This window comes from Drosophila gunungcola, unplaced genomic scaffold, assembly GCF_025200985.1.
Source record: "Drosophila gunungcola strain Sukarami unplaced genomic scaffold, Dgunungcola_SK_2 000137F, whole genome shotgun sequence".
Lineage (NCBI taxonomy): Eukaryota > Metazoa > Arthropoda > Insecta > Diptera > Drosophilidae > Drosophila > Drosophila gunungcola.
Genome location: NW_026453298.1, coordinates 162,115 through 182,792, shown reverse-complemented (window position 1 = coordinate 182,792; position 20,678 = coordinate 162,115). Strand labels below are relative to the sequence as shown.

General features: G+C 38.6%; 1 protein-coding gene across 22 annotated transcripts in view; it reads left to right on the top strand.

Moving 5' to 3' along the window:
* The first annotated feature begins 2,442 nt into the window (after nt 1-2,442).
* LOC128265595 (voltage-dependent calcium channel type A subunit alpha-1) overlaps nt 2,443-20,678 on the top strand; it is an 80,859-nt gene continuing 62,623 nt past the window's right edge. For 11 of the 22 annotated variants that reach the window (XR_008268889.1, XR_008268890.1, XM_053001717.1 and 8 more), the window contains exons 1-2: nt 2,521-2,666; nt 5,140-5,539. The gene's annotated coding sequence lies outside the window, so the exon portion shown is untranslated. The other 11 variants (XM_053001726.1, XM_053001723.1, XM_053001725.1 and 8 more) reach the window with 7 other exon arrangements.

Sequence of the window (20,678 nt, the reverse complement as noted above, 5' to 3'; positions counted from 1 at the left end):
TAAAAAAAAATTGTAAAAAATAAATTATTGCTTTTAAAACTTTTAAAATGTATTTGCAAAGATGAAACAAAAAATATATCGATTATTGTTATAATTTTAAGAAGACGTTTTGCTTTATTGTCGCTCCCTAGTTATACAGATAAAGAAACGCCAGATTTGTTGCCAACAAATTAGATTTCTGGCCCAGTGTGGGCTGTCAAAATTAGGTTACTGCTGTTCGTGTTCGGAAATATAGAAATTCAAGGTTACGACTTTTCAACAAATTTAGCTTTTACCGAATGAAGATAAATAACCCAATCAATGTGCTCCTGTATTTTGGAGTAAAAACATCATTTCTGCCACCGCACTAGGGGCTGAAGGACTACTTTTTTTGGCATTACTTAATAACTTAGGAACGAAATGAGATATTTGGGTTTTATTTTTTGACATAAGCTTATATAAACAGAATTAAGGAAAATTTGGGAAAAATAGCCGTGGTCCAGCCCTGTTTCAAAGGATTTAATTTTTATTTTTAACACAAATATTCTTTGTTGATATACCCTTGCAGAGGGTATTATAATTTCAGCCAGAAGTTTGCAACGCAGTGAAGGAGACATCTTCGACCCTATAATGTATATATATTCTTGATCAGCATCACTAGGAGAGTCGATCTAGCCATGTCCGTCTGTCCGTCCGTTTCTACGGAAAGTAGTCTCTCAGTTTTAAAGCTATCTGCTTGAAACTTTCCAAAAAGATAGAAGAATATTTCATAATTACGGTTAAAATCAGACGATTACAACATAAAACTCCCATTGGAACAATAAAAATGTTTAAAAAAATTTAATATTTGTATTTTATAATTTTTTTTAGAAATTCTTGTTGACTATTTAAAAATTTCACAGTTCAGAATTACGCTTTTAGTTTTATTAAAATCGGAAAACGATATCATATAGCTGCCATAGGAACTCAAATAATTGAGCTGCAAATCATCATAGCTTCAATGCTTTTAAACATAAGTAAATCATAATTTTAATGTTTTCAAGAATATTTAATTTTTGCAATAGCTGCAAGGGTATATTAACTTCGGCTTGCCGAAGTTTTCTTTTTTTCTTGTTATTCTTTTTTCATATTCTCAAAATGTTTTTTGTAGTTTATTATAAAATGTCATCCTAACGCTACAAGCTTAGAACTTCTATTATAATTAATATTATTAATGCGTTAGTCACAAAAAGTTGCAAATATTTAAATGTTACATGAGACTTAAAACTAATTTTATAAAAAAAACCAACCCAAGTCGCCTTCTATTTCTTCTTAAATTTACGTAATAGTATTTTTGACACTGCTAATATTTTTAAGATGGTTGGGGAGCTTATTCCATGATCGAATGCATCAATTAAATATTGTCTTTCGGATGTCAGTGATCTAGGTCTTATGCAAGTTAGTTGCTTACTCTTCTAGAGGCTTTAAACTGCATTTTTTCGAACAGATACGAAGGTTTTTAGATAATAATTTTTTGCAGAAAAATTAAGATTCGCATCTTTATAAATTCATTTAATGAGACATCGAATATTTTCTGAGAAAATTCGGATACATGATATCTATGTGGTAGGTGGAATTTTTACTGGCTATGCAATTAAATATTATTTTAATTTTGTTTTATTGACCACAGTTTGAAAAAACTTCTATTCAATAAAATAGCGCAGGAACAATGTCAAGGAAAAATTGTTTTAAAAAATTGAGTAAACATGTTTTTTTATCTTACTTGACAAAATGCTCAAAGTTTAGACTTCTAGACCGGAATACCCCCATAAATAAGAAATGTATTTTCCTTTACAGCTTTGTAAACTAAAATTTAGATCATAGAGACGGCGATTTCGATACTAAAAAAAAAAACGTTAACTTCCATTACCCAATTTTCTTTTGAATTCCAAGAAGATTTGAAATTAAAATATAAATAAAATTTTTTATTTTATTTTATGCCAAAAAAAGTCAATCTGTCCCAGTGTGCATTTCTTTAATATATGACATTTCAATAAGGGGTTGCGAGGAAAGCACTTTTTTTTGCAATATCTTTGACCAAAATCATGAGGATACAATTTAAAAAGGTAAAGATGCGCTCTGAACAGGGCATGTGACTTGAAACTTGTCTGTCTTTGAACCCAAATGTCCGGTTAAGAGTGGGGCTTTAAGAAACACTGATGTCGCAGTAGTGCGATAGTTCTGTTGTATAGAAGGGGTTGAAAACACAAGCGGAGCTTAAAGCTCCAACCGCGGCCCTCCAGTTGATGTAACGGGAGCAGAGCGGGCTTTGACTTTGGCCTGGCTTCCGCAGGACGCGCACGCGCCCTCGCTGGCCAGTGTGGCCACCCCGCCAGTTTGCAAGTTGAGCTTGGGTCGAGCTTTCGAGCGGACGCAGAGCGCAGGGCTGGTGTGCGAGTGTGTGCGTGTGTGTGGGCCCTGGCGCTGTGGTAGTATGTGATACAAAGTCGCCGAGTTGAAGTCTTGCGTTTGTTGAGTTTTTTCGTCCAACTGGTGAGACAAAGTCGATGGCAGCTCCCGAGAATAAGCGGTTTTTGTTTTTTATTTTTAACGATTCGTCATTAATCAGCTAAAACAAGGCAGCCAGGAATCGGAAAATCAAGGCCCAAGGCTGGTGTTAACAATTGAAGTGCAATTCATTAGTGCTGGTGCTGTGAAAATTCGACAATTCGAAAGTTTTGTGCGCTGGCATCCGAAATCGGGTCGAGTGGTGAAAATAAAACTACAAACATCCAACCAAGGAAAAGAATTGTCTGCGAGGGCAGCGTCAAAACGTCAAAGGGGGGCGACAATCGCGACGACGGCAAAGGAAAAAGCCAAGTGAAAAGCGCTGTTCTGTTGTTCGGTTATTCGGCCGTACTGAAGCCAAAAAACGACCTCTGGCTGCGTTTCTCCAGGCCCATCTGCGGCCAGATCAATTTTTGTAGGTCTTGCGGCCCCATGGTCTTTCTTTCAACTAACGGGATATCCACTAACGGGATATTTGCTCGATCCCATTTACCGTTACTAAACCTATCCCCAATATCTAGTTGAAAGTGTGTTGGTTTAAAGTTAACGCACCACACACAAACTCACAACTACATATGTACGTACCCATACGTATACATATATACGCTTTGGGATTGGGTCAGCGGGTCGGTAGCACAACGGGCGGAATGTTGCGTCGGTGGTGCTGTGTATTGCGGTAAATGGGAATGGAATTGGGATGGCAGTGATGTGGAGCGCCAGTGGACTTCGGTTTCGGGTTTCGGCCGGAGCGGCTATCAGTATATCGTTATTTTGTGACGTGTACACGCACAGCGGGAGGTGAATGAATTGTAGCGACGGACCAGCAACACACCGAATTTCATGCCACATGCTTTCATATTCCCCATTGTTTAAAAAGAAACTAGCACGCGAACTTTGTACATGTATATGTATATATTTTCTCAAGCCCACAAATATTTACCAGTCTTTTCCCCACGAATTTGAATTATATTCTTTCCTCCACGGAAGTGAAAACTTGTTTGTCCCTCTAGAATGCGGGCATATGAAAAAACTTGCCGTAACTAACGGCATATTAACATCTGTATTAGCCCCAGAGCAAAGGGACCTTCCTTCACTCCGGCACACATTCAAAGCGGCAGTGAACCAATTAGGTTTGGTGTAACCGAGAAAATGTTACATTTTCGCCCAGAAATTTATCCAAAAAAATAAAGTGGAGCAGGGCAGTCCCCAATAATAATTCAGTCAACTCGAGGGGAGAGGCAGAGTGGCAAGTGTGTCATTGTTGCTGTTTATTTTTGGCAATTACAGGTTCGTTGGTCCTACTGTTGTCCAATGGTAGCCACAATACATACATACATTCCCCATTCCCATTCTCGTTCCAAAAACATCGTGTCGTCAACATAAGAAAGGCAGACAACTGTGCCTGGTGACGTCACTAGAAAAATAAAAAGAGGTAGAGAGAGAGAGAGATTTGTGTCAATTTGTTACAAGAAAAGATACCCGCAAAAGCAAAAAGGGCCATATTCATTCGATTCACTTAAAGCGAAAGGAACTGCTAAATGTAACCAGATTTAATAGGCCCAAAAAGATAGGCAAGAAACTTGTGACTGAATGTTATCGTTATCGAAATGACCCAGTAATTGCTGAAATCAGTGAGAGGGCTTCCGCCGGTATGTGTGTGTGTGTGTGTGTGTGTGAAACAGAGAGTTAAAATTCGCAATTTCTGTTATCGGATGTTAAACAGTAAACCAAACTAATCAGTGAATTACCTGTAAACATTTGCGTAATTTACCTTCAGTTCCCCCTCACACGATACACACATTTTGTTTTTCAAAAACATCAGAAAAGGTAAACAAGATTTCGAATGAGAACGAGAATAGCATTTCGTTCCTTTCAGTGATGTCGGAACTGAAAATCTCACCGTTTCGCAACTCACCACGGTCCGCATTCTGTGTGTGCGTGTATTGAGCTTTTTCGGTGGCTTATACATATACGTATGTGCCAGTCTCACTCTCAGCCTCTAGTCTTTCATCCCCTAACTTTTTCATTCATGGCGTGTTTCAGTAATGGAATTTTATACCAAAATCCGAAATAACTTCATCCATCCATATCTACAGTCATAACTATCCCCGGCCAAGTAAATATGTTCGAACCACTTTATGGATCGCGGAAAATGAAAACACCAGCCATGCACTTTGTATGCACCCCTATCAAATCATACACACATTTGCATGTATGTATGTATGTACACCCATATATGTTCGTGCGCGAGTGTGTGAGCATGTTTTCAATAGGTCATGAACTGAATTGACCCGAGCATATCATAATTATCGGATGGCAAAATAAGTAGCACAACGCGCAACATCGAAACCGCCGCAAGCAATTGAAACTACGGCCAAAAAAAGTTTAAGGAATCTGTCCAATTTTTATTGTGCAAACATTCGTACATGTGTACATACATCATATGTACATATGTATGTACACCTCTTTGTGCCAAACCGTTAAAAGTACGACGTGTATTATAATGATCATTAACAATCAAGTGACGGGCAAGCAATTCAAGTGGTGTCGGCGGGGATTAAAGAAGTTATTCCCGATTTAAACAGCCATCTAATCGAGTTTATTTCCATTCAGTTAACGTGCAATAATAACACGGTAATGCTAAGAAGGTGAAGGATAGTAAAAGACAACAGCGAAAGCAATTCTATTTAAAGAGCGAGAAACGAGTCGAATAAGTCAAAAGTACGAGTCAACCAAACAGCAAAGAACTAAAGGAAGAGCGATAAAAACAAAGAGATACGGGCTTCAGTAACAGCGAGGACGAGGTCGAGGGAAGGGGAAGAATCGGATCCGGAATCCTCCAGTCATCACTAGCAACAGCTAATCGGACTCTCGAGCTAAATGTCCAGTTGCCGCTATCGTGCCATACGGACGGCGTGTCACTCCCGACAAATGCGTATTGTGGTTGACCTTGTTTAATATAATTATGGCCGAGCGGTCGTTACAAAAGTATCAGAAATTGGATACAGTGACGGTATGTACCTCCATGCTATCATTTATTTATTATTTTATTTTTGAACAGAAATAAGAAGTTACAGTCTAATATGGGAATTGAAATGTTATCTCACATTTGTTTCTTCTTCGATCTGTCACATTTGACAGAAAAAACTTCAAGTCCGTCATACGATTAATGCGTGGGTGAATGCGTGGATGGATGCGGGGGTGTGACAACAGTCAATACAAGCTATGTTCTAAACATTTCGGACCTTCATAGTGTTTAATGTGAAAAATATGGATAAGATTGATGAAACGGTTCGTAGATGTGTGCGTGGGTTGATTGCGAACAGGATGTATGGCTAAAAACCATCCTTGAACTAAGACGAAAAAATTATGAAAGGTTTCATCAAATTCGGTTTGGCGGTTTATGAGTGATGAAATTACTGCCACTTTCTTGGCATTGATTTTTACATGTATGTATATATAGGCAGTCCTAATGGTAATGGATAAAATTTATACCATAATTCTGAAATAATTAAACATTGCTATATGTCGAAGAACTAAAAAAAAAATTTAAAAACAGCAAAGTTATAATTTTTTTTTCATTTATTTTTCCGATTGTTCCTATGGGAGCTATATGCTATAGTCGTCCGATCCGGCTCGTTCCGACTTATATACTACCTGCAATAGAAAGACAACTTTTGGGAAAGATTAATGCAGATAGCTTTAAAACTGAGAGACTAGTTTGCATATAAACGGACGGACAGACGGACGGACTGACGGACGGACAGACGGACATGGCTAGATCGACTCGCCTAGTGATGCTGATCAAGAATATATATACTTTATAGGGTCGGAAACGTCTCCTTCACTGCGTTGCAAACTTCTGACTGAAATTATAATACCCTCTGGAAGGGTATAACAAGTGCGAACACCTTTCTGCGATCCTTAAGTCAAGACAAATGTAAAAGACGACATTAAGCAGAACAGGAAGGAGCGGGTTCCAAAATAAAGGGTGAAACGAAAGGATAGCTTCTTAAGCACTCTTTATACGGCGAACATGTAATGGCCCCAGTCGGGTTCCAAACGGACAAACAAATATTGGTAAAAGCGTGCATACGAATAGTGGGTAAAGGTCTGCCAAACTAAGCGTTTGATTTGATTTTATAGATAATTGAAATGACTTAATTAAATTGAAATCATTTAACCAGGATGGAATAAAATTTATGTTTGATTTATATGATGCTTCAGGTACTAAAATGTATACCAATTTTTCAAATAGTTTGCTGACGTTTAGATTAGTTGTAATTATCGATATTTTATTGCACGCACCCAACTGTTTAAGTTCCGTTCACTCACTTTCAGCATGCATATAGTAATATTTTCGTTTCGAACTTCATATTGATTTGCGTCACAGAAGTCTATTGACATTATTAAAAAGAAATATTCCTTCTGTAACGAATGCATGTCTGTATGCCGGGCCTCTTTGTGCTAAATTTCAAAGGTGTATGTCAAAGTAGCCATATACTTTATAGTATATGAGTGACCTATCAACAAATAAAATTATTGGTATAAAATTTTGTTTCGAAAATGAAAATGGTTCCCATTCGGACTGCTTCAGTCAGGTATTAACTTCAACCAGTAGCTTTACTAACATAGAAGCTATACACATAGAAAAACCTTTAAAAGTTAAAATTAGCGGGATAAACACAATATAATAAACAAAACCATAAAGTTTGAATCTGACGTTAAAAAGGCAGTGTGACTGTGATTTTATAACCAAAAAAATCTCAAGCAGTATCCATATAGTTGTCTCTGACTCTGAGCTTCAATGAATTAGTCAATGAATGAGGCGAACAATGTAATGTCAAACCCGTATCAACACAAAACATTTATCAAGGGGTTATAAATAAGCCCTTAATTTTTTTTGAAACCGACAAACAGAGCCTTTAAAATTTTTATTTTGAGCATAGGATCTAAGCAAGCAACTTGGCTAAAAATGAAAAGCATTTACCAAACTAGGCCCAGGGCTCAGATTTAATAAATTTTAATATATATCACTTTTACCGAGCTTTCTTCTAACCTAATTCGGTTGGAGTACTACTATGAACGGACCATCACAGCATATTTTTAATTCTGCGGCTTTATATAAAACAAACCCTGCGTTCTTTTAAATTTGAACACAATGTCTGTTTAAAAAAATATTAAAACACGAGCGGCAAATGTGATTCTTTCACCAATATTTTACGGATAATTAACGGCAAATTCCTGCAATATTTTATTTTGAAAAAGTTGAAGTTTTTGTTTTGCTCACTTGATATCGGCAATTTTTTGTCACGAATAACTAACGGAAAATTATGGCTTAAAAAAAGTTTAGATTTTGAATGTTGTACTGCTAACTTTATGCACACGATATTCCGCTCATTTTAAAGCCACCTTTTCCTCGTCGGATAACAAGTGTCCACGCGGCATTTATTACACATCCATTAAATTGTTACCAGAAATACAAAAAAAAAAGTTAATTGAAACCATATCTTTCTCTCCAGCCGCAATAATTGAAACTAGAAGAGCCGATCTAACTATGTCCGTCTGTGCGTCCGTCCGTCTGTCAACCATGAAACTTTCCCAAAAGTTGTCTTTCTATTGCAGGTAGTATATAAGTCGGAACGAGCCGGATCGGACGACTAAAGCATGTAGCTCCCATATGAACAATCGGAAAAATAAATGAAAAAAATTATAACTTTGCTGTTTTTTTATTTTTTTTAGTTCTTCGACATACAGTAATAATTAAATATTTCAGTATTACGGTTTAAATTTCATCAAAATCGGACGTCTATAACTTAAAGCTTCCATGGAAACAATAAAAATATATAGAGAAAAAAAATTTGAAGAAATTAAACTTTACTATTTTGTAATTATTTTTTAAAATTCTTTTTGACTTATTTATAATTTGACACTTCAGAATAACGGTTTTAGTTTTATTAAAATCGTAAAACGATATCAAATAGCTGCGATAGAAACTATCGAATAACTGAGCTGCAAATCATCATAGCTTCAATGTTTTTAAACATATACGCAAGTCAATCATAATATAAATGTTTCAAGAATATGTAATTTTTGCAGTAGCTGCAAGGGTATATGAATTTCGGCTTGCCGAAGTTTGCTTCCTTTCTCGTTAAAACTCTGTTTTGTTGCGAAAATATGTATTGATTGAGTGTACTTTTAATGGGTAGGGTTTTACATTTTTTGCTTTGTTGAGAATATTCTGTACAAATTTCAAGTCAATCCGTGTAAAACTAACAGAGTAACAGCGTTTTAAACGACCGGCCGGGCTACAAGATTGTTCACGTTTTAAAAACTTTAAATCGATTTTACCGAAAACGTCTTTTTTGAAGTTTGTTCAGAACTTAAAATCTACTGAACCGATCCTTTTGAAAATTTGAACATTACTTCTTCTCATAAATCAGCAGGTAATCACGAAGAGTTTTTTTTTTTTATTTATTAAATAACAAATTAACCGCGATTTTTAGCTTAAATCGCGTGTTTACTTCAAATACTCAAAAAAATATATAAAAAATATATATTAAAAAAACCTCTCTTTGTGATTACATCGAAAAATTTATCAGCTCTAAAATGCATATAAATTTCGGTCACCGGCTGATTTCTCATTATTTTTCTTTGAAAACTTCTTCTTACATTCCTTAAAAGTTGTATAATGATTTGTAATTAATCGTAATAAAATAATATTATAGTTGTCGCTGCAAAAAAAAACATAAAAATATGCATTTTCTGCCTTTAAAATCCTAGTTGTTAGTTAACGTGCACCTCCCAACAACTCAATCTATCATAAAAGACTTCTTCAGTTTACTAAAATTTAATTTGAAGGTGGCTTTTATAGTTACACTCTCTGTAAAAATGAATGACCCTTGACTACAGTAGAAATCACTATAGAAGGCAGTACATGTAGTGACGATGCGCACCAAGAGCGTGTGCATAGGAGACTACTACACTCCTGCCCAAAATGGTACTTCACACCCGAAAATATTAGTTTCGACCCTCGTAGAAAAATGGAAAAGCAAATTACAACAAAATAAACTTTGCAAAACTAAGAGCTTGATGAATTCTTAATGAAATCTGTTGTTCTCATCTCTGACTGAATCTCGCGTTTTTAAGTAGCGGTAGCAAAAAAAGCACAAAAATACGACTTTTGTCATGTCTGAAAGTGTAAAAAAACTATACGATTGTTGATATGGGAGCTACATGCTATAGTCGTCCGATCCGGCTCGTTCCGACTTATATACTACCTGCAATAGAAAGACAACTTTTGGGAAAGTTTCATGGTTGACAGACGGACGGACGCACAGACGGACATAGTTAGATCGGCTCTCCTAGTGATGCTGATCAAGAGTATATATACTTTATAGGGTCGGAAACGTCTGCTTCACTGCTTGCAATAAAAGTGTTTAAAAGTGTATTTATTTAGTCAAATGCTTATTCATTTTTCGTCACACAATTTGATTTTAGATATTTTATATGTTGAAGGTGCCATCGTCTTGACTTTTTTACCTCGTAAAGAGGTGTTTTTATTTGAAATATAGTCAAAGTACCCCAATATTGTGACCACGGCTTTTACAAAAAAAAAAATTCCCCTAAACTTCAGTACTAGTTTTGTTTTAACAAACTACGTTTGATAAGACTTTAAAGCTTAATTAACAAGGAAGAAAACTTCGGCAAATCCAAGCCCTTGCAACTATTCCAAAAATTAAAATTTTTGTAAAACAACAATATTTGGATTTTTATGCGTTTATGTTTTACAATCAGCTATTTGATATCGTGGTCTGATTTCAATAAAATTAGTCCCGTAATTCTGAAACATTAAACCATTACTTTGTATCGAAGTATATTCAAATAAATTAAAAAACAGACAAATTATAATTTTATCATATGTTTTCCCGATTGTCCCCATGGAAGCTGTATGATATGGTCGTCCGATCCGGCTCGTTTCAACTTCTACTTATAGTTTAAAAATGACGGGCTAGATCGGACATGGCTAGATCGACTCTCCTAATGATGCTGTTAAGGTTGAGAATGTGTCCTTCTGACTAAAATTAAACAAAAATTTGCAAGGATATAAAAATTATCGAGAATGCTATCTGGCCCTATAGAACAGTAACATTTGAGCAACTTCGTTGTTTTTATTATATTTGCTTTCATCTTGCTCATTTTTTTGCAAAGTATCTAATTTCAAATAAGTTTCCTTAAATTAAGATTAGTTTTAAACTTAAATTTTTAAACAATAATATTTTCAAATTTTTAATGAAAATGTTTCTTTCTTTGACCTTAAATCATTTTTTTTTTATAGCATTTTATCATACTTTGGATACTTTTAGAAGGAAATTCTTGCCCAAGCAGCATTAACTTCTCCAAACTGAGAAAAGTAGTTGCTTAATAGGTTTCGAAAACATTCATGTAGAAATTTGTTATACACCAAAAGTTGAGGAATCTCAAGGGCTATAAACGTAAAAAATAAACAAAAATCGACTCGTACAATTATTAAAAATAAGCAAAAAAGTAGAAAAAAAATTGTAAAAAAATAATTTTTAAATTAATTAATTTTTGACTATTCTTTGACAATACCTGCAGCTTAACTACATAGTTTAGTGATAGCCGTGAAAAGTTTAGCTGTTTTTAGCGATTTCCCGCTAAATAAGATAGTTTTTCAAAAAGTCGTAGAACAAACTATTTTTTAACGACCTGCCCAACACAAAAAAATTATTCCAGAATTTAAAAACAAGTCCTTAAAATTTGTTGAAATTGAGAAACGATTGTAGAGAACTTTTTGTATTATTTAAATATACCAAAAAAAAATATTTTTGAATAACTTTTGAACGGAGCATCGGATCCAAGCCAATTCGGTTACATTCGACGCGTATTTGGTATAAAATTTAAACTGTGTTAAAAAAGTCTAATATTTTACCAATGCAAGTTCAGGAAATTAACTTAAAAACCGCCTTTTCTTCTCAACCAATCAATTTTCCTTGGTATGCAGTTCTGCTGGATCGTTGGCAACAAAAAAACTCCAACATATACGGGAATCTTTGATCTTTTTTAGAAATTGTGGTGGTCTCCTTTGCATTGTTTTCAGTCATTTAATCGCATTTATTTTAAATGAGGCATTTAGCACTATGGGCTTCCCTATGTAAATAAATGCGCATTAGGCTAAATGCGTTTTAATGCGCCAATGATATCCAATGATTGTGTTTCCATAATCCAAAGTAGAATACGATCATACGTCGAAAATGTAGGCTGCCACCCTTTATTTCTTTTAGGATGCCACCTATTCTGTTTGAGGTTTTTACTATGCGAAATAGTCATTGAAATAAATTGTATTTTTTATATCTTCTTCCTTTGTTTAGTTGAGTAACGGTTGCACGTCATTCTTATTTTCAGTTTTTAGTAAAAGGGCATATGGTATTCGTTGAAAAGTATGTTACAGGTAGAAGTTAGCGCTTTCGACCCAATAAGTTATATATATTTTTGATCACGATCAATAGCCGAGTCGATCTAGCCATTTATGTACGTCTCGTTTCTCTAGATCTCGGATTCTTAAGAGCAGATTTATTTCTTACGCCTACAAATCGTGAAAGTCTGTCATGTAACATTGAGACACATTGGACCAGGGGCGCTCAAAACTGACTTATGGAAGTGCATTAACTAACACATTTTAAAAAAGATCACGAACAGAAGTACGAAGTCAGTGTAGAGCCGCGGAAAAGAAAAAAACAAATTTCGATTGACTCAGCCATAAAAAAAAAACCAATGAAATGGCTGCTGCCTTTCCGCACTGAAGAAACGAAACATTTTTAGTGTATAGCTCAAGCAAGCTTACCTAGTGTGCCGGCCCTAACATATTCCTAAGCATTGTGCTTTTACAAAAACAATTGTGGTCATTGTGCATAGGAGTGAGCACCCCTGCGTTAGACCTTTGATATTGAGCTGTATGTGTGTTTCGGTCATGCCTATCGGTGGACACAAAAGTTTTCCAAATCGAGCAATTACTTAAGAACAGTGGTCGGCAAAGGCTTGTCTCCGGAGTATAGGCTCACGACAACTTGACAGAGACCGACACGAACATTATGAAACCGCAGTTGGCACACACACACTGACAATTTTCGTATGGCAAATTACTCATACAAAGAAGTGCGAGCATGTAATAATATGTGTGCCGACCACTGCTTGGCAATTATGTTTTGTTATAACGTTTAACTGCATATTTAAAAAGCGGAGTTTGAGCATGAAGAGCAGCGTAAAGCACACATACTATTAAATGCTCACGCTTAATTGGTGTGAGAAATTTGCACGGGGAAACTAACTTACGTTATGAGCTTAGACGAGGAAAAATACAGCTCAAAGAAAAGTGAAATGGTCAGAACTTTAAAACACAGAATGATTTGTTTGAAAATGGATGAGGCAACAAGGTGCCAACTCGGGATTCTGGGTATAAACGTCCAATTCATCGAAGCCAGGACTTATTGAGTTATATTCTGATCGGAAAAATTAAAATTATTGAATTAATATGTTTTTCAGGGAAAGAAAAAAATTTAAAAGTCCTCGGGGGTAGCTTTAGGATCACTGACAAAGGATATCACAAAATTTTTGCGAAAATTTTAACACAGACGCCAGGACTTTCAATTGAGTTATATTCTGAGCGGAAAATTTAAAATCATTGAATTTATTTTTTTTGCAGTGCAGAAAAAAAAAAATTACAAGTTCTTGGGCGTTGCTTTAAAATCACTGACCCAGGATATGGAAAAAAATATGGCAAAAAATTTAACACAGAGTCCAGGACTTGCGACTGAGTTTTATTTTGAGTAAAAAAATAAAAATCTTCACAAAAAATAAACATCTTCATTATTTTTGAGTTTTATTTTTTTTTAATCAAAAATAATAATTATGTCCTAAATTTAAATAATTTACTCAAAAATAATTAGGTTAATTTAAGAAAAGAATAAAAAATCGAATATTTAAAAGCCATGACAAAAATGCAGTGAGTGGACAAAAAAGAATTATTTTGATTTATACCATGCATTTCTTCCATTACAAGTGTCTAATTTTTTTATTTAAAAAAAAAATTTACGGTTCCTTGAATTTAAGGGGCAAGGTGGATTCCAAGGCAGTAAAAAAATTATTTTTGCGATTTTTTTTTCTCATTTCTGAGTGTTTATATACCTTTGCAGCTATTGCAAAAATTAAATATTCTTGAAAACATTAAAATTATCATTTACTTGCGTATATGTTCAAAAAAAAAGCTATGATGATTTGCAGCTCAATTATTCGATAGTTCCTATGGCAGCTATAAAGTATGTATATGGTTGATCAAATTAAAAAACCGAGTCCGTTGATCATACGAATGTCCGTTTCTACGCAAACTAGTTTTCAACATTAACTTCGGCTTACCGAAGTTTGCTTGCTTTCTTGTTGTATAATGTTTTGAACCGAAAGCAATTGACGTAGATAAAAAGGGGATCATAAAAAAAACGCTTTCAAGCCAAAATAAAAACATTATTCTTCCGAATCCTTACAAAACAAACATCCAAAAACGAATTTTCTCAAATTCCCGTTCTCTGGCCTCAAAATAAATTTTAATTTTTTTTTTAGAACATAAGTAAAAGTATTTTTAACATATATGAAAAGAGTGTTCAAAATGACGGCTGTGGCCCTCCGCCAAGAAAGCTTTTATCAAACAAGGAAGAAGATGTACTTAGAAATATTATCTAAACTCAGTTTTAAAAAGATTTTTAAAATAAATTAGATTTTGGAAACGACTTTAGAAATATTGAGATCGGATGAATTTTCGAATTCCGAGCGTAACGCGCCCAAACTTGACTTCGTGGCACGTAGCGCCGTCCTGCCGGAACTATATGTCGTTGATGTCTTTATATTCCATTGAAGCCAAGAAAAACAACATTCAACATTACGTGATAGCGGTCACCATTGAAGGTTATGGCGGCTCCTGATTCGTTTTTGAAAAAAAAAAAATAATGGCGCCTGACTACACACCGCACCAAACAGTCACTTGTTGTAGGAACATTGGCGGGTCAAACACTTCTTTATCGCTTTCGGCAGTCGGTTCAAATGGTATGAAAAATAACTTTTTTCTATGGCCTCTACACAAATTGTGAAAAAAATTAAAATTTTATGCCAGTTTGAAACGTCAGTATATTAGAAATAATAATAATAAGAGCTCAATCCAAATATTGAACACTATAACTTTGGTACATTCGGTACACAAAGATTTAAATGTACATACAATCAAAAATTTTGTTTTCCTAAATACAGTGTTTCCCACTTTAAAAAAAAATTTTTAAATAAGGAAAATATTTTCTGTGTTTTAGAAAATTTTTTTAAAAAAAGGATTTTTATAAAATATTTTTAAGCTATGGGATTTGCAGTTTTCTTAAACTAAAGGTGTTTTTTTCTAAGCTGAGGCAGCATATCTCCCAATTTTCTATATTTATAAGTAAAATCACCCTTGCTTTCAGAAAATAAATACACTAGCCTCTTCTTTAATTAAGAAAATCGCCTTTAAGTTTAGATAAATTTTTACATATATAGAAATCTACTTTTCTATAATATATGTTCTGTTATTTATTTCTAAAATAAAGAAAAATGCCCTTATAACTAGAAAAGAATTTTGTAAAATGTTTAGCCTAGTGGGTTGGTGTCTTGGAACATTGAACATTTCGAAGCTTATTTGGACCCGGGTTCAAATCCCCTAATTGGTATTTATGGTTTTTATACCCTTGCAGAGGGTATTATAATTTCAGTCAGAAGTTTGCAACGCAGTGAAGGAGACATCTCCGACCGTATAAAGTATATATATTCTTGATCAGCATCACTAGGAGAGTCGATCTAGCCGTCTGTCCGTCCGTTTCTACGCAAACTAGTCTCTCAGTTTTAAAGCTATCTGCATGAAACTTTCCCAAAGCTAAGCATATATCTCCCATATGAACAATCGGAAAAATAAATAAAAAAAATTATAACTTTGCTGTTTTTAATTTTTTTTTTAGTCCTTCGAGATATAGTAATGGTTAAATATTTCAGAATTACGGTTTAAATTTCATTAAAATCGGTTAAATTTCATTAAAATCGGACGACTATAGCATATAGCTCCCATAGGAAAAATCGTATAGCTGCCATAGGAACTATCGAATCATTAAGCTGCAAATCATCATAGCTTCAATGTTTTTAAACATACACGCAAGTAAATCATAATTTTAACGTTTTCAAGAGTATTTAGTTTTGAAATAGTTGCAAGGGTATATGAACTTCGGCTTGCGAAGTTTGCTTCCTTTCTTTTTTCTTAAGAGTTCTGTTTTTGTTTTTATTTTTTACTGGGCTGACTTTTAAAGACTAGTTAGCAAAAGCAATTTTATTGCAAACTTTTATCTTTGAATTCTTATATAAGATTTATGCAAAGTTAAATGTGATGCCATTTCGGCGCATTCGGCTAATGCTTCTACGAATTCAAAGGTCCTCGGTTCAAATCCATTTCCAATTACAGAGACCAGGCCTAAGAGGGTGGGCACATAAAAAAATTAATATAATATAAAATAAAAGATATAAAAATAGGTACCGAACCGTTCCCCAACCAGGGTTAAGGGTATTTTTTAGAAACTAATTTTAAAAAATTTAAAATAATTTTTATGTTTTATAATAATTTTGACCTATATTTTAAAAACCTTTCTGTAATATAGACAAAATCGCCCATAAATCCAATCGTAGGCGGTTTTCTAAAATCAAATTCGAATTTCTATGTTTTATAGAAAAAAAATGTTTGAGTGTAGGATCGTTAAAGACAAAATCGACAAGGTGAAAGCAAAATATATGGTCAAGCTTCAGGCCCATATTTAATTAGGAACACCAGCCAGACACGACTCCGTCGAAGGGACCTCCCCACGCACCAACAATAGTAGGGTCGTTTTTTCAAAATAATTAGTTGTTATTAGCTGAATAAATATATTAGATTGGGATTTGCCTACATATCGTTAGTCTTTAAAAGATAAGATTTAATTAATGAAATAACGTAAAAATAAAAAAAAAGTCGTACTTGTATTATAGAAAATGTGATTATAAGTTATAATTAAGTATTCAGTGTATATGTTTCTGCTTATTTAATGCCATTCGGATAAATTTGGTTGTTTTTGAAATATTTTGCGTATATTTCGGTGTCATTTGCCTTACATGATGCTTTAAATCATTTTATGTATGATGATTATAGTATATAGTTGTGGAGTTGCACGCTATCATTAAATTTTGGTATGACTGCAAGGGTATTATTATTTTTACTTACTGTTTTAATTTTGAGAATTTTTTTTTATAAATTGCGCATATGTTAAAAAACATTGAAGCTATGATAATTTTTAGCTCATCTATTCGATCGGTTCTGTGGCAGCTATATGATATCGTTTTCCGATTTGAGTAAAATTAAAACCGTGATTCTAAACTATCAAATTATTACAAAAAGAACAAAAAATATAAAGAAGTTCAATTATTTTTTAATTTATTGTTTTTTATAATATTTTGATTATTTTTATGGGAGCTATATGACATTGTCGTCCGATTTTGATAAACAAAGTTTTAAAATCGAGCTAATATTTCATATGTTATGAAGTCCTGTACCACTCTGCCGCCCATCTGCCGCTGCTCGGTCGCTGCTCGGTCGCTGCTCGGTCGCTGCTCGGTCGCTGTTCGGCCGCTGCTCTGCCGGTAATCGCTGCAGTAGAGAGACTGTTAGTGGCAGGTGGGGGTGCTGTACGCACATTGCCTTTAATGTTGGCTTTGCAGATGGCAGATGGCGCGACTTAAACTTCGCTTGTTTTGTAGGGGGAATACTAAGTTTGAAGTTTGTTGGCTGAGTAAGAGGTATCTAATAGTCGGGAAACACGACTATAGTGTTCTCTCTAGGTTTTCCTATGGCAGCTTTATTATATGGTTTTCCGATAAGAATAAAATTGAACCCGTAATTCTAAAGTAGTAAACCATTGTAACGACCTGATTTCTATGTATTCTCGCTCGCTACGTTAACGGGCGGCTAGCTCAGAGAGGTTATGGGTTCGTTCCACCAAATTTATATTGGGTGATTGCCTTTGACCAATGAATAACGCAAGAGTTCTGTTGGGATCGTAACTGTCTTTATTCGTCTCCTTGTACAAGCCTCGCGGCTCTTCAGCTGCCGCTGCTCCTCGTCGTCGTCCTCTGCGGCGTCGCTCCTCGTCGCTGTCCTTCGCGGCGTCGCTCCTCGTCGTCGACTGCTTGCTGGTATCTGCCTCGTGACGGCTCCGTCGAGACTCTGGATGTTATGCGAACCTCACTATCGGGACCGGCAAGGTGTTTCGCCTAGCAGGTAGAACGCCGTTCTGCCTTTTCGCCTAGCCACCTTTATCGCAGGCTCCCTAAGTTGGTCCGGATTGTGTCGGCAAGGTGTATCGCCTAGCCGGTTGAACTCGGTTCGACCTCTTCGCCCAGCCACCTTTATCGCAGACTCCACGCAAGGACTCCCTGAGCTCGATTTAACCACGACCTAGCACCCTTTGGATCTCAGCGTTGAAGCCTCAGCCTTGTAGACTCTCAGTCGTTCGGCGTCTCGACTTTGCGATCTTGATCCTGGTACTCGGCACTTGATTAACTTGCTACTAGTCTCGCGTACACGCACTCGCTTTGATTCTCGCACTATTACTCCCCCTGTGCTGCGCTTGCGCCGCCTTTTATAGCCTGTGATGGTCCCGTTATTTCCCTTTTCCAGCTCGCGTGATCGGGTCCAAGGTCCACTGCCGCACCGTTAGTTCACGGTGCGTCCTCCTTGTGCGGGTCCGAAGTCCGCCAATTTACCGTTCGACCCTGTTGCCCTTGCCGTATGAGGGTCCAATGTCCAGCGTGGTACCGTTAATTCACGGTGTCTCCGCTTTGCCCGGGTCCAAGGTCCGTTGTTTACCGTTTGACCTTGTTGCCCTTGACTCCTCCGGCATTCTCGCCTCCTTTGCTGTTGCTATGCAGCTCTCCTGCCTCGGAATTTGTGGGGAGTTTTAAGACTCCTCACATTTCCCCCTTTCTTCGGAAATGTTGTGAAAGTGGTGATCTCCCCGCCCCTGTTGTTCGTTCATTCAAATTCCCCGCCCAAACTCGTTCTCCTCGTGACCCTATACAGTTCCCCAAAAGACTTCAACTTTCCCTGAGCTGCCCTCGTAAGACTCCCCCCAGACAGCGCTCTGAAAGACCTTTAACTTTCCCATGGCTGTGCTGCGTTAGCCTGTTCCCCAGACAGTTCCCCGAAAGACTTGAACTTTCCCAAAACTGCATCTTGTTCCTTCGATAATCCCCGCGTGGAATTTGAATTTCCCGCCCAGACATTTCCCCGTGTTTGACATCACCATTCCGATTCCCGTCGTCTGACCACACCTCGATCGCACTTATCGATAGTGGTTCCAGCATTGCCATCGTTGTTGCCGTTATCGTTTCCGTTGTCTTAAGTTGCCTCCGTGTGACCGTTTCTTGAGAAATCCAGTATTTTTTTTTGTACCCATCGATCGCAACTATCGATCGACCGCCTATCGCCTGGCGCCCCCGTCCCTAATTTCCTCACGGCCTCGTTGTTTTGAGAAAAACTGGTAAGTTAACCTGCTGATTGTAGTTTTCTTTTAATTAACGACCTTTTTCTTTACAGCGACACCATGACCATGATGCCCCTGATGCCCCTGACATGTCTCGGGGTGCTGACCCTGGACCGCGTGCCCCGGGAGACCCTTGCGGCGGCAAGTGACCCCCCTCGCCCTACGCCTGCGGCAGCCTCGTGTTTTCTGCCGGCCGCGTGCTTGGCCCGCGATTCCCCCCCTCACCGCCCCCGTTCCGCGATCGGCTGCTGCGGCGGACCACTCTTTTTTTTTTTGTGTTGTGCCTTGTGATCCCCTGCCCAAAGAATAACTGCTGGGTCAGCTGCTACAATGTGTTTATTGGGCCTTAAACACCCGCACCCGGCCCCCTGCTACCTTGACTCGGTAGCGCTGCTCCCCGTCCAGCATGAGCTTGGCCCATCTGGCCTTCCGGTGCCTCCCTCGCTGCCGTCGCGCTTCTTCGGCCACCCGCGCCGGCCAATCCGCCTCCGGAACCTCCGCCCATGGTTCCGCGCCCTCCGACTGCTGTCTCCGCAGCGTCGGCCTCGCCGGTGGGGCTCGCGACTCCGGGCACGAAGTCTGCCGCGCCAGCTTCGGGGGTGGCGCCGTGTCCCGCGACGTCTCCGGCGGAGTTGGCCACTCCCATGGCCCCTTCTCCAGCCCCTCCTGGGCCTCGCGTTCCTCCTCCGTCGTCTCCTCCAGCCCCGCGCGATCGGCCGTCTCCGCGACGCGTTTCGTCGACCTGACCCTCGGATCGCGCGGGCTCAGCGGCGGTGGGCGCCGCCACTCGATGGCTTCGATGGCCTCCCTCATCCTGGCCTCCTCTGTTGCCTCCTCGGGCGCGGGCCACGTCCACGTGACCGTCTGCTGATGCCACCGCCGCCCCTCCACCACGATGGTCCGCAGCGCTTGCGCGACCTGCGCTTGTGGCAGGTGCCACTCCTGCTGCCTCGGCGGCGACAATGGTGGTGGTGTTGGCGAGTGTGGCAGCGGTGACGGCGATCGTGGTGGCGGCGGTGGTGGTGGCGTCGGCGATCGTGGTGGTGGTAGCGGCGGCTGCGTTACCGGCGGCGGCCGCGCTGCTGGTGGCGACTGCGGTGCCGACAGCAGCGGCTGCGGCTGCCCCTGCGGCGGCTGTGGCTGCTCCTGCGGCGGCTCTGGCTGCTCCTGCGGCGGCTGTGGCTGCTCCTGCGACGGCTGCGGCTGCCCCTGCGGCGGTTGTGGCTGCCCCTGCGGCGGCTGCGGCTGCCCCTGCGGCGGCTGCGGCTGCCCCTGCGGCGGCTGCGGCTGCCCCTGCGGCGGCTGTGGCTGCCCCTGCGGCGGCCGTGGTGGCTCCTGTGGCGGCTGTGGCTGCTCATGCGGCGGCTGCGGCTGCTCCTGCGGCGGCTCCCACAGTGCGGCCTCCTCGGCCTCGGCGTCCCTCAGCCTCTGCTGCCACGCGGCGACTGCTGCACACCTCGCCGCCCGCCGGGCCTCCCATTGGCGGACAGTGACAGCCCGCGCCAC